The sequence below is a fragment of the Megalops cyprinoides genome, chromosome 4 (genome assembly GCF_013368585.1).
Source record: "Megalops cyprinoides isolate fMegCyp1 chromosome 4, fMegCyp1.pri, whole genome shotgun sequence".
NCBI classification, from domain to species: Eukaryota; Metazoa; Chordata; class Actinopteri; order Elopiformes; family Megalopidae; genus Megalops; species Megalops cyprinoides.
This window is the reverse complement of record NC_050586.1, coordinates 13,085,988-13,101,364: the sequence shown is the minus strand read 5'-3', so window position 1 is coordinate 13,101,364 and position 15,377 is coordinate 13,085,988. Positions and strand designations below refer to the sequence as shown.

At 38.6% G+C, this 15,377-nt stretch overlaps 2 long non-coding RNA genes across 3 annotated transcripts; both read right to left on the bottom strand.

Annotated features, from left to right (window-relative positions):
* Nucleotides 1-6,603: 6,603 nt before the first annotated feature.
* On the bottom strand, nt 6,604-8,301 carry LOC118777042. 2 transcript variants are annotated; one of them, XR_005004933.1, is made up of 4 exons: nt 8,092-8,301; nt 7,122-7,206; nt 6,781-6,886; nt 6,604-6,676 (listed from the first exon to the last, which is right to left on the bottom strand). It is a non-coding gene; the product is annotated as an uncharacterized LOC118777042 (long non-coding RNA). The 2 variants fall into 2 exon arrangements; XR_005004934.1 differs by lacking the exon at nt 7,122-7,206 and having other exon boundaries at nt 8,092-8,298.
* A 1,361-nt stretch (nt 8,302-9,662) lies between these two features.
* On the bottom strand, nt 9,663-11,422 carry LOC118777041. The gene is made up of 4 exons (XR_005004932.1): nt 11,334-11,422; nt 10,301-10,382; nt 9,937-10,042; nt 9,663-9,832 (listed from the first exon to the last, which is right to left on the bottom strand). It is a non-coding gene; the product is annotated as an uncharacterized LOC118777041 (long non-coding RNA).
* Nucleotides 11,423-15,377: the final 3,955 nt, after the last annotated feature.

The following is a 15,377-nucleotide window of genomic DNA, read 5'->3' as shown; positions in this document are numbered from 1 at the left end:
TTTTCCATTTACTGAACAGGCTAACTTGAACTTCGCTGTCACACCCAGGTGTTATGTGTGGGGAAAATGAACCTGTGACAATGCGATATCTTATACATCAGCTGGTAGTAGAATTGTTGGCCGTATTAGGGTGGATACTACTTAAATGTTTAAGAACAGCTTGATGAATGGAAATATCTTGATGTCTTCATGTCTTGGAAATATCTACAGTTCTGGAAACGGGGTTCTTATATGCTGAACAAAACTTACTATCTGTGAGGGGATGGTTCAAACTAGTCGAGTCATTGTAGTCTAGTCGTCATTGTCATCTAGTCTAGTCTAGCCTAATCTTTAATTCAGATGAATGAATGCTTTAATTCCATAACAGTCCCTCCATTTAGACACAAAATTTGAAGAACATGGAAGTGCCATCACGTAATGTTTCGTATTGATGTAACTGGAAAAAAAACATTCGGATGATCTGGTTGTAAAGCATATTTTTTGTTCAATACACAAGTAATAAAATGTACTTCTCTCCATCAAAACCAAGTGATTTTTAAAGGATTCCCAAAAAGGAAGTCAGTTCTGTCACTGGTGACTGTGTATGTCAAACCTAGTGAATTTGTGTAAACTACTTTGCTGGGCAGAATCTCAGTTGAAGGAGACTTATCAGCGATGGATGATACACAGAGTTTTGGGGTTCCTTACATAAAGGTTCCTGACCATGTGTGTTTGAACTCACCTTTCCACTTAACTGTGCAAAACACTTCTTTGTGGATTTTATGAAATGGTCAGCTATAGACCTCATTCTCACAGAGGTTTAAAATGCTGAGTTGGACTGTATACCAGCATTAAAGGCTACAACAGATTCAACAAGTATCATAAGCAGACTTCCCTGTAGACGCATGTTTAGCGGCATTGCTTCCTGTGTAGTCAGTTTGACTACCTGTTTTTCACGTACAATTTCTTGCACATTGTTTGATGCAATCATTTTGAGGTAAAAACAATTTTGTCAATGTAGAAGCCCTATCCATTATGTATTATTACTATTATAATGACATGTGTCAATGTGTATTGTATCTTATGCAATTCGGACAACATCCGTTCGCATATACGTCCGTAGTCCTATAAGGTTATAATAAAGTTTAAAAATCCCGATCGCAGAACGGGACGTAGCGGACGTAACCGGACGTAGTGAAGGCAAAGCTTCCCACACGCAACACGTGTATCTCATGTCTCACGGAAATAAAGCGATTGTGCTGTCAGGCGTTTAATGCTACAATACATAGTATACCATATATTGTATATTGTATGATGTTCGCACAACGTCCAAATCACAGAACGTATCGTGGACGTTAAGCGACGCATGGCTCATTGTAATCTGAAGAACTAAACAAGAGACTCTTAACGTTTAGCACATTTATTTCAACTCTGCCACCTAGTGGAGAAAGTGCAACACTGCAAATTTTGACTCTTTCCTGAGTGAAGGGAGAAGAGAGAAAATTATTCCGATGTGGAAGGGTATTTTTTTCTAAGGTCATGTCTTTAACTTCTCTATACGATTTAGAGCACATTAAATTTGAAGGCCAGCAGGCATACTACACCATCCTGCAACTCTCTCCTGCCTGATGGCTAAAGCTAATCAGGGCTGGGCTTTGTTGGTGATTTGACAGGAGAGCCGCTGGGATAACCTGGTTTGCTGCTAGAAAAAGCGTTTTTTAGGCCAGTAGGGGGAAGTCCTCTAGACCTAACAGGAAACTAGTGCAGTGAGGGGCGGACTTCACTGTGGGAAGTACTGTCTTTCGGACAAGACTTTAAGCCAAGATCCTGGCACTCTGTGGTCATTAAAGATCCTATGCTGCTCACTGCAAAGAGTAGGGGATTCCCAAGTGTCATTCATAGTGTCCCGTCAGGCTCTTTCAGTCTGGTCATTTAATGACCCCCTAGGCTACTTGACTAAATAATTCCCTCCTCCAGATCATTACTGTAAAAAAGAATTTGTTACCAATTGACCCCACCTGTTGAAATTAAGGTTAAATAAAAAATGAAGTAATTAGATGTGACAGGATTTCAATAGCACATGCATCATAATTGCTAACAGATATTTGATCACCTTATATAGTGTTGTCATCCTTCACAAAAGGTACAGGTGCATAAATGCAACCCTCCATAGAGCTGCAGCAAGAAAGCCAGCATGGAATCAGGGTTGTAGCCTCCAGGGTGCTGAGTATTGGTGAGTGAGACAGTCCTGACAGTCCTGACAGTCCTGACCAGATAGTTATAATGGTACTGAAACTGAGGGGGTAGTTTTCAACTGTTTTAGCAGGATTCAGGGCTATTTTGTCATTCTAATGTTATGTCAGTGAGCACACAGGAGTCAGGTATCCAGTTTAGGGCTTTAAGGAGGGCACACACAAACAACACAGCAGGGGTACACTGCCTGGACTGAGGTCAAATACTGGGGGTCAGTACCTGGTAGTGGGGCTTTAGCGATGGGACAGGTATGTGGGTGATGTATGTTTGTGGTTTAGTGGCACAGACACACACAAACACACACACAATAGGATCAGTCCAAGGACATTTGGTTGCTCCAGCTCTTCACCCAATGGGGATTAATAAAATACTAATGTGGGGGAGATAACCCCAACTTTTCGAATGTCTAACATCCTTGGCTTCTGTTGGTCAGGTCACCTCGCATCATTTCAAATGGCCCGTAAAGACTGGGCATAACTGTGTATGGTCAGTCTTCTTAAACACCTTATACTGACACTCTTTGTTGTGAAACTCCATCATGCAGTCATCTGGAAATCTCACAAGTGTGCTGTACCTGTAAAAATATATTCAGCGTCATCAAAGGAAGGCTCCTTAAACGGCATTTGATCGGGTTTCTCATGGTTTAATCAATTCAAGTATCACAAACACTGATACACCATAAACACAATCCCAAATCTTGGGTGATCTTACTCAGCCAGTAGTTTTGGGAGTAGTTGCTTGAACAAAGTACTATCAGTATGAAGAAGCCATTTATGTTATTTCTGTGTGTATATTTGTCCTCTTCCAGTCTTTGAAAATGTTAAATGGCTTAGAATAGAGGTGTGGCAGAGGGGCACAGCTGTTACAGAAATTTTCAGGTTTAAATTTAATGTTGGGTACACCCATGGTACAAGACAGGTAACATGAATGACTTAAATATTTATGCCAGCTATTTAAAATGGATAGCATGTGAAATGTAAGTCATTGTAAGTCAATATCTGCTAAGAATAGAAGTATGTACTATAATGTCAGGCACAGTTTGTCATGGTTGCTACTATATCAGTATTAGCACTGAGACATAGTGTGTGTCTATTGATACACTTACGCAGTGCAGCACCACTCACAGGTGCAGTCCTGACATGCAGAGTTCCTCCATTTGGAGCCAATAGGATGCCAGGTCTTGTCCACAAAGTCCTGACAGTGAGTTGTGCCTAAACAGACATGCCTCCTTATCGCGTGTCAAATCACTTGACAAAAAGCACTGCCAAATTCAATATTATGTGGTTAGTGGTGTCCTGTTTGTATAATATAAGTCTCATGCCACTTTATTAGATGCACTTTGTAAGTCACTCTGGATAAGGTAACTTTCTAAATGACTATAATGTAATGTAATGCATCTTGGAAAGGTGTGCTAAATTATTCTCGCTAATATTAGATTAATCCTATTAAATTATAGTGCATTCTCTTCATTTTAAAATTCAAATTACCAGGTACTACAGTTTTCTGTAGTACCTGGTTTCAGTATTTTGACCATGGAGAAGATGGAGCTGAGCACACAGGAGCAAAGCTACAGCCAGACACTTCTGCACAGGGAGAAAGGGTGGAAAGGAAAATATCAGAAACAGACAATACAAATATATAAATGTATAATACAAATGTATAAATCTTGCATCCCCCCTTCAACCCAAAATATACATATATGTATATACAAATATTCATATATTTACATTTCCCAAAATATTTTTTCAACAGATGAGCATCTGTTTAAAAGAGAACTGTCCCTGCAATTTTGCTGAATCACTAACAGGGGGCGCTGTGATACATTGCTTCAGAACATACAAATCCCCTTTTGCGACAGAGATTAAATACTGCGAGAGGTGAGAATCTTTACTCAAAACACAGTATTATAGATAATCAAATCATATTTTGTGTTTGCATGACAAACTGAATAATAGAAAAAGTGGCTATTACATTTCATGTGTGTTCCACCCAGGAAATAAGGAGCAAAATGAACTTTAAAGGTTCATTTTGGAAAATTGGTCAAAACTTGTCAAACTTAAAAATATATTACTACATATGTCTGTTAAAGTATCTATAGAAAAATAAATACAAAATGTTGAGGGAATGAGGGAATTCTCCAGAGTGACTTACGATTTTATCCATTTAATCAATTTGACTATATAACTGAATTACACAGGTTACAGTTTCATCCATTTTTACAGCTGGATATTTACTGGCACAATTGTGGGTTAAATTCCTTGCCCGAGAGCAGCAGCGCCCCAGGGCAGGATCGAACCAGCAAGCTTTCAGTTAAAAAACATGCTCTTTTCCAATACGCCATGCTACAGCTTTTTAACTCTGCAAAGGTTGCCCTGCAATGCATATGAACCCACAGCCCATTAAAGCCCATTGATATCCATCCCTATGGGTCCCACCAGCCTCTGGCTAAGAATCTATGAACTAAGCATTGGGCCAATATTTTAATTCATTGGCTGTAATGTCATTCTCTACTGTGCTCCAAAAATCTCTTGATTGCCTTTTTCTGGGGTCAGAGAATAATTTTCCTCTGTTTGCTTGGGTTTTCTGACCTTTGGATGTTCTAAGGTAAACACACTTTGTCCAGTACAGTGACAGCTTGCTATACCAAATAAACAGTAAACTTTTTTGAGTGATCGAATGCCAGTGCAGTTGCCATAGAGGTACAAATTCAACTTGGCATGAATCACCACCTCTACGCAACATTAGGGTTAGGGTTTCAGACTAAATTTATGCAACCACCTAATTCTTAAAACGAGGGGTACAAAGTTGCACCCTATGGAAAACCACACTTACTGCATGGAGCTGGTGGGCATTAGATTGTTAGAAGTTGTTGTTAGAAGGTAGCTGCAAATCACTAATTATGAAAGCTGAGCAGATACTTCCAAAAAAATAAATAACTAAAGTCATTCTGGATTCAAGACAAACCTTTTTACCATTTTATAGCTCTGCATTTAGAAACATCAGTAACCTATTATTTTTATGTTTAAAATGGAGAAACACCATAGCCTTCTTGGTTCTAAGTGTTCCCTCAAATTATTCATTGAGTAGATAACACCGTAAAAGCAAGAGACAGTATGGAAGTTTGTACATGCATACCAGCTATATGAATTACAATATTTAAATGGTCAATTTAAAGTTGAGTGTAAAGGAATAGTATGATGGCAGCTGTGTACATTGGCATCTCCCACCGCAACTGGCTGAAGCATGTGGGCACTGATGGAGAGGAGGTTGTAGTCTAACTAGCTAGTTCCTTAAATGCTTTCTGTTTTGGGACAATTGTATCAGTTCTCTCAAGCCTCTATGCACTGTCCGTTTGAAACTGTATTTGTGGAATATTCCTGTTACCATCCTGAGTGCGCATAGACATAGAATATGCAATCAGTGTTGACAAGCTAGCTAGCCACCTAACAACCATTTCATTTACATTTATTCATTTGGCAGACATTGTTATCCAAAGTGATTTACAGGTGAGGCTAGAGTACAACACAAGTGAAAAACCATATGAAGTCAACAATATTAGAAGCACTTCATGACCAGGTTTCCAGGTAAGGTACAAACCAGCAGATAAAGCTAACAAGTGCGTTAAACCATTAGATTATGCTTTAAAAAAAAAAACAGTTTAGTAGGAGACCATTTTGAGATATGAGAAGTTCCTTTAAGGAGTGTTTCAGGTGCTCAGGGGAGAGTGGAAGAGCTGTGTCTTCTTGAAGACAGAGAGGGACTTGGCAGAACAGATGTGAGCATGGAAGCTCATTCTACATTTACATTTACATTTATTTATTTAGCAGACGCTTTTATCCAAAGCGACTTTCTACCATCAATGGACAACGGCAGAGAAAGCCATGGATAGTGATCTTACTCTGAAATGCGTCTGGAACACCAGACACCTTTCGACAGCAGATCATAGCAGTATGGAGAGAACACAGGGTTGCAGTTAGTGAGTTCAGGTAGGTAGGTGCAGGTTCCTTGCAGACCTGAATGATACCTTGAAAGATCTGTCTGTGAGGTAGGACTCAAACCAGTGAAGTGCAGTGAATCCAGATTGATTGGTATCCAACAGGTCATTATTTTCACTTGGCTTTGCCTTTCTACTTCCCAGTCATGTTGTTGTTACACACGATGCCCACTGGAGCACACAAATTACTCACCCTTTTCTTATTTGGAGAGAAAACAGATTTAAATGTCAAGTCAAAACACACATATCTGGGAAAATTATGAGACATGAGAAAAAATGCTGTTTATTTGAGGGAAGCTTTTATTGTCTTTGGAAGAATCAGCTTACAACACTCCTGCAAGCACTGGGCATGACTGTGTGCGGTCATTCTTCTTGAACACCTTGTATTTACACTCTGTCTGGTCAAATTCCATCATGCAGTCATCTGGTATTTTCCTGGGCGTCACATACCTGCAAAGTATGTAAAATAACATTGCAGGCACAGTCTGTCATGGTTGTGACAGTGTCATGTGTAGTACTGAGACATGGCTCGGTATTTCTGTTGCTGCACTTACGCATTGCAGCACCGCTCACAGGTGCAGTCCTGACATGCAGAGTTCCTCCATTTAGAGCCAACGGGATGCCAGGTCTTGTCCACAAAGTCTTGACAATGAGTCATGCCTAAACAAAAATCCAGGGTTACCATATGTATTAGGTCACTGGTTAGAATGAACTGCCAAATACAACAGTTCTGTCTCAGCTTGGGAAGGTAGGTTAAAGTATTATTAACATTCAACTCAATAGTGTTGTGCATTTTTCCAGTTTTAAATTCATATTGTTTCCCTCTATTTTGACAAAATCAATCAATCTTATTTTGGCTGTGTGTATTATTCTGAAGCACTGCTTTCTGCCATACCTGGTTTAATCGCGTTAAAGTAAGAACAGGCACCATGGAGAAGATTGAGCTGAGCACACAGGAGCAAAGCTATAGCAGCACACTTCTACACAAGCAGAGAGGGAGGGATGAAGCATGTCAGAAACACAGAACAGGGCTGTGGGACAATGCCTTTTGTGTACCTGAGTGTAACAATCATCCACTGTACATTTCAAGCCATTTTATTATTCCATACATGATTCCAAGAAGATTGGAGTAAAGAACTTTTCGTGTTTGAAAGACTAACTGAATTAACTGAAAAGTGGCTATTACATTTCAATTCTGTTTTCTACAGGACACCGGGAGTGAAATGAACAGTCTACAAATTAATGTCATGATTTATGATTCAAAAATGTGAAATATGGTTCAAAATTTTCCCATATTTGAAGCTCAACAGTCTATCGATTTAGATTTGCAAAATAGAGGAATCTTAATAAATGCACATCTGGTTCATTGAATTTACAGTGAAGTTAAAAAAAATAAACAAAACAAGTTTACATGTTATCCAACATGGGATTTCTTTTTATTTTCAAACAGGCTCATGCACTTTCTTTTATATTTTCATGCATAGAGATTTAAATCAATTATAAATTACAAAATATCATTTTACACTTAATATATTTAATTCAGTTTTGCGATTTCATGAATTTAGCATTTAATTATTTGAAATTAGAAGTCCACCTTATTTTTACAGTACTGAGTAAAACCACTTGTTACCTTCAGTTTTTGTATAACTACAAATAACACAATCCAATTTCCTGTTTGGTCACAAATGTGTTACCTTCAGTTTTTAATACAGCTGTAAGCATGCCTATTTGATTTCCTGCTTGGCAGGCAATGAGGAAAACATTTCACTGTGCTATTAAATTAAACTTAAAACCTCAGACAACAGATCTGAAATGAGTTTTGGTGAACTTATTTAGCTTGTTCCTGAAGATATAAAGACACTTACCATGACTGCAGTTCAGTGGATGAGTTTTGTTCGACTGTTCTTCACTGCTCAGTAGACAATAGATAATACGACCAATCACCTTTGGACATAAACAATGTCGGGAAAGGGTAGGCATCCAATCAGGGAATCAGAGAGTGGAAAGTCATGTGTACCTCTCTCAACTATTGGGACTGAGACAACATTTTGCCCAATATGGTTGCTCTCAAACTTCCTATCCGGTGAAAAAAAAAAAAAAAAACCTTTGGTACTCAATTATAAACGATTCTTTCACGTCTCTGCAGTTTCTGAGGAGTCAAACTGTTGATATACATCACAGCACTCTCCACAGCTGCAGTCCTCACATACCTAGTTTCTCAAGGAGGAGTCAATGAGATGCCAGGTCTTGTCCACAACATGCTGACGTAGAGTCACGCTGACATAGACATGCAGCATTGCAACACGTCAGGGCAGTGGTCAAAACACACTGCTAAATGCAATAGTTCTGTGTCGTGTTGGAAAGGTGTGTTCATTTATTCTTGTTCATTACAAAAAAAGTGCACTACAAAATAATGAGTTTCTTCCTAAGGGGCCAATTATCAACCTGGGTCTTTCCCGTGGACTTATCAAGACTTAATGTAAATGTGTGAGAGGACTCTTCTGGTATCAAAAGCATTAGTAAGGAATATGAGCTGATGGCAGAATGTTACTCAGAAATGATCATTCCTGAAATAAAGAAAAATGATCTGCCGTATAGAAAATGAAACCTGGAAAACATACCTGTGAACATATGTTATTAAAAATGAAAACATAAATATTGATGGAAATCAATACATTTACAAATGAATGGCTATGTTGTAAAACAGGACATTCACCTTTGGAAATACACAAAGCTGGGAAACGGCGGGCATCAAACCAGGAGATCAGAGTGCAGAATTCTACCTGCCTCTCATGACAGATGGTATTCTGACAGCTGTTTCACACTTTAGAGGCTGGCCTGCATGCATACGAACCCACAGCCCACTAAAACCCATAGACGTCCATCTCCACAGCGCCCACCATCCTCTGGCCAAGAGTCTATGAGCTAAACTTTAAACAAATATTTTCATTCATTGGCCATAATGTTTCTGTTCCACTTCTCTCTGTTTGGTTCCACAAATCTCTTGAGTGTTTTTTAAGGTCAAGGAATAATATTCCTCAGTTTCATTGCTTGTTACAATGATGTCATTTGTCACTCCATAAGGCATATAGACTTGTGTTAGAATTCAACGTCAAACTTTCTTTAATGAATGTGTCTTGTAGCCTGCCTAAATTTCAGTGTTTAAAGGCAGTAATTGTTGATTGACTAGTCAGGGTTATCAAATGGGGTGAATTTATTCAATTGTACAATTCAATATGTTAAATAGAAACTCAGATTTCTATGTTTATTTTCACTTGACTTTGCCTTTCTACTTCCCAGTCATGTTGTTGTTACACACGATGCCCACTGGAGCACACAAATTACTCACCCTTTTCTTATTTGGAGAGAAAACAGATTTAAATGTCAAGTCAAAACACACATATCTGGGAAAATTATGAGACATGAGAAAAAATGTTGTTTATTTGAGGGAAGCTTTTATTGTCTTTGGAAGAATCAGCTTACAACACTCCTGCAAGCACTGGGCATGACTGTGTGCGGTCATTCTTCTTGAACACCTTGTATTTACACTCTGTCTGGTCAAATTCCATCATGCAGTCATCTGGTATTTTCCTGGGCGTCGCATACCTACAAAGTATGTAAAATAACATTGCAGGCACAGTCTGTCATGGTTGTGACAGTGTCATGTGTAGTACTGAGACATGGCTCGGTATTTCTGTTACTGCACTTACGCATTGCAGCACCGCTCACAGGTGCAGTCCTGACATGCAGAGTTCCTCCATCTAGAGCCAAAGGGATGCCAGGTCTTGTCCACAAAGTCCTGACAGTGAGTCTCACCTGAACAGACATGCAGCATTAACACACATGTCAGTTCACTGGTCAAAATGCTCTACCTTTGAAGTGCTGTTGTTCATAAAGATGTTATGTGTATCATATTGAATTCTAGTTTGAATCTGACCGGAATGTTTCCACAGTACATTCTCTAATAGTTGGCTCTTAACAGCACTGGCAGTAATGTATCTAATTGAGGCAGTATATTGTTGATGCAACAGACTGTGTCTATGTAATCAGTGGAAAGTTAATGTAAACTTTTACCTGGTTTAATCCTCCAAGAGACACAGCCACCATGAAGAAGATGAAGCTGAGCACACAGGAGCAAAGCTATAGCAGCACACTTCTATGCAGGCAGAAAGGGAGGGAGGAAGCATATCAGAAACAGAGAACATGATTGTGGGTCAATGTGTTTTGTATCCCTGAGTATATAAATCCTCTACTGACCATTTCAAGCCATTTTATCTTTCCATACAGGATTCCAAGGAGATTGGGATACATTTCAAGGATAACTATGTTCAAGGTCACAGATCCTCTACTTTTCTGACAGGGATCAAAGATCACCAGAGATTTGTCCCTTTTAAATGAAAGACCTCAGATTGGCAAATTAACGTTTTGTGTTTGAAAGATTAAGTGAATTATCTGAAAAGTGGCTATTACATTTCAATTCTGCTTGCTACAGGAGAACGGGAGTGAAGTGAACACAGTCTTCAGATTAAGGTCATGTTTTCTACAATGTCAAAGTATGATTCAATAATGTTGTCAAAAATGGTTCAAAATTTGTCATATCCAATGCTCCACGGCAGTTTGATTTAGATTTGCAAAATACAAGAATCTTAAAAAATGCATCTCATTCACTGAATTTATAGTGAAGTAAAAAGAAATTAAACAAAGCAACTTTACATGTTATGCTGCATGGGATTTCTTTTTATTTTCAAACAGGTTCATAGCACTTTCTTTTATATTTTCATACATAAACATTTATTGTTAATTACAAATTATACTTTTACAGTTAATATATTCAGTTCAGTTTTGGGATTTCATGAATTGAGCGTATAATGATGAATTGAAATTAGAATTCCATCTCATTTTTATAGCATTGAGTAAAACCATGTGCTACCTTCTGTTTTAAATTTAAAAACACATTTCAGTAAGCCTATCTGATTTCCTGTTTGGCAGGTAATGAGGGAAACACCCCACTATGCTATTAAAATAAACTAAAACCCTAAGACAACGGGTCTGAAATGAATTTTGGCGAACTTATTTAGCTTATTCCTTAAGATGTAAAGACACTTACCATGACTGCAGTTCAATGGATGAGTTTTGTCTGACCGTTCTTCACTGCTCAGTCGACAACATATGAGACGGCCATTCACCTTTGGACCCCAACAAACATTATAGGAAAAGGGTGGGCATCCAACCAGGGAATCAGGGAGTGGAAAGTCGTCTGCATCTCTCACGACTATTGGGACTGAGACAACATTGCTCTCATACTTCCTTTCCGGTTAAAACTAAACGATTCGTTCTCAATTCTAAGCGATTCTCTCATGTCCCAGCAATTTCTGAGGAGTCAAACTGTGCATATACATCACAGCACTCTCCACAGCTGCAGTCCTCACATGCCTAGTTTCTCAAGGAGGAGTCAATGAGATGCCAGGTCTTGTCCACAACATGCTGACGTAGAGTCACGCTGACATAGACATGCAGCATTGCAACACGTCAGGTCACTGGTGTTAGGGAGCTGGTTAGGGACAGCCTATTACATATTGACGTTGAAGACTGCAGGGGCCACCTGACTGAGATGTGTGGCAGGTGTCTTATATGAGTCTATGAACTAAGCTTTAAACCGATAGTTTGGCCATAATGTTTCTATTCCACTTTTCTCCATTTTTTCCACAAATCTCTGAGTGGCTTTTTTGAGGTCAAGGAATAGTTTTCTGCAGTTTTGATTGCATGTTAGAACGATGTCATTTGTCTCTATGCATGGCAAATGGAATTGTGTTAGAAGTCCCATTACCATGCACTATAATGTGACTGAATGGATTTCAATAACTAGCACATGCAAAGATAAGCTATACAATTGAACAGGTAATGAAGCAGAAGGACATAAATCAGGCTACTTGTGTTTAAATATGTACCAAAAGGTTTATAGATAACACTTCAGGCAAAAAAAATACATATATAATTTTTTCTGTTAAAGAGAAGTTTTTATTGTCATTCATGAACACATCTGTATTATTTTACTTCCCAGTTCACAAGAGGATTAGACATGGCCATGTGCAGTCATTCTTATTACTGTCACTTCACTTCCCAACTGCCCCAAGGATTGGACATGACTGTGTACGGTCATTCTTCTTAAACACCTTGTATTCACACTTTACCCGGTCAAATTCCATCATGCAGTCGTCTGGTATTTTCGTGGGCGTTGAGTACCTGCACAGTATATAAAATAACATTGCAGACACAGTTTGTTATTGTTGTTACTGTGTCATACGTATTACTGAAACATGGCTGTGTGTGTCTGTTCCTGTACTTACGCATCACAGCACCCTGTACAACTGCAGTCCAGACATGCAGAATTCCTCCACTCAGAGCCAATGGGATGCCAGGTCTTGTCAACAATGTCCTGACAGTGAGTCATTCCTAAACAGACACGCAGGGTTACCATACATATCAGGTCATTGGTCAAAATGAACTGTCAAATACACCACTTCTGTCTGGTCTTGGGAAGGTATGTTAAAGTATTACTGTTAACATCAAATAGTTAACAGTTAATAGTTAATAGTGTTGTGCATTTTTCCATATTTAAATTCAAATTCTTTCATTACAATGCTATATTTAGACAAAATCAATAGATCTTAATTTTGGCTGTGTATATTATGCTGATGCACTGCTTTCTTGTGTACCTGGTTTGATCAACAGAAAGCTCCAAAAGGCACCTTGGAGAAGATGAAGTTGAGGAAACAGGAGCAAAGCTATAGTTTGTTGATGCAACGTACTGTGTCTGTATTATCAGTGAAAAGTTAATACAAGCTTACCTGGTCTAAGCTCCCTAAAGTAACAGGCACCATGGAGAAGATGGAGCTGAGCACACAGGAGCAAAACTATAGCAGCACACTTCTACACAGGGAGAAAGGGAGGGATGAAGCATGTCAGAAACACAGAACAGGGCTGTGGGACAATGTCCTTTTTTACCCGAGTTTATAAATCCTCCACTGTCAGTTTGCAAATTTACCTGTTATCCTACACAGGATTTGTTGTGATTTTCAAACAGGATTATGTGCTGTCATTTACATTTTCATACATAAACTGTAAAATTCTAATTAAAATTATAATTATAAAAACACAAATTATAATTTTGCAGGTAATATATTTAGTTCAGCTTTGAGGTTTCATGAATTGAGCATATAATGATTTGAAATTAGAATTCCACCTTCATTCTATAGTATTGTATAAAACCATGTGTTACGTTCACTTTTTTATACAGCTATAAGTAAGCCTATACAATTTCCTACTTAGCAGGCAATGAGGAAAACACTTCACTATGCTATTAAATTAATGGTGAACTTATTTCGCTTATTCCTGAAGATATAAAGACACTTACCATGACTGCAGTTCAATTGATGAATTTTGTCTGACCGTTCTTCACTGCTTAGTAGACAACATATGAGACGGCCATTCACCTTTGGACCCCAACAAACATTGTACGGAAAGGGTGGGCATCCAATCAGGGAATCAGAGAGTGGAAAGTCATGTGTACCTCTCACGACTATTTGGACTGAGACAAGATTTGGCCCAATATGGTTGCTCTCATACTTCCTTTCTGGTTAAGACAAAACGATTTGTTCTCAATTGTAAGCAATCTCTCATGTCCCAGCAATTTCTGAGGAGTCAAACTGTTGATATACATCACAGCACTCTCCACAGCTGCAGTCCTCACATGCCTAGTTTCTCAAGGAGGAGTCAATGGGATGCCAGGTCTTGTCCACAACATCCTGACATAGAGTCACACTGACATCGACATGCAGCATTGCAACACGTCAGGGCAGTGGTCAAAACGCACTGCTAAATGCAATAGTCCTGTGTTGTGTTGGAAAGGTGTGTTCATTTATTGTTGTTAAAAATGCATACCATCCCATCTCAAGTGCAATGCATTTTTCCTTTTTCCAAAACACGTGTTTGTACTGCAATGTTGTTTTTTGACAACACATCTTCTGGCTGTTAGGTCTTACCAGGATTCATGAGAAGTAGACTCTGTTATACTGATGCAGTGCTTTCTAGTGTTCTTGGCAAAAGCATGATTAATTAACAGGCACCATGGAAGAGATGAAGCTGAACATCGGGTGAACACTTCACTATACACGTGACCATGACATCATGGCACACTCATTACAAAAGAAGTGCGCTGCAGGCTTATGCATTTTGATTTTTTACGGGATCAAATAAAATCACAGAACACAATATAAGCTTGAATCATTTTCATTTTTATTCTACATTCATGTAAAAAAATTTAATGGTGAAAATGAGACATTAACAGACAAGACTGGTTTGCAATGTCCAGTGTTCTCCAGATACAAGCTCAACCAGTGCTATTTTCTATAGTGATTCCACATTCTTTAGTCTTAGATGGGACTTTCTTTTGTGCACTTAACATGTAACTGTTAATGTCATGACCACAGATCTGGAAAATATATTTTTTTTATTTCTTTAGTTTATTCTTGGACATGTAAGACGCTCATCATCATTGCAGGTCATTGGCTGAGTTTTGTTTGACTGTTCTTAGATCTCAGAACACAGCAAACAAACAGGACATTCACCTTTCTGACAGCCGTTTCACTCTTTAGAGGCTGGCCTGCATGCATACGAACCCACAGCCCACTAAAACACATAGACATCCATCAATACAGCCCCCACCAGCCTCTGGCCAAGAGTCTATGAACAAAGCTTTAAACCAATATTTTCATTCATTGGCCATAATGTTTCTATTCCACTTTTCTCTGTTTTGTTCCACAAATCTCTTGAATGGCTTTTTTTGAGGTGAAGGACTAATTTTCCGCAGTTTTCATTGCATGTTAGAATGATGTCATTTGTCACTACGTATGGCATATGGAATTGTGTTAGAATTCCCATTACCATGCACTATAATGTGACTGAATGGATTTCAATAACTAGCACATACAAAGATAAGATGTACAATTTAACACGTAATGAAGTAAAAGGAGATAAACCAGGCTGATTGTGTTGAAACATGTGCCACCAAGTTCATAGATAACACTTGAGAAAGAAACAATACACATACATAATTTTTCATATTAAAGATAATGTTTTATTGTCAGCCAGG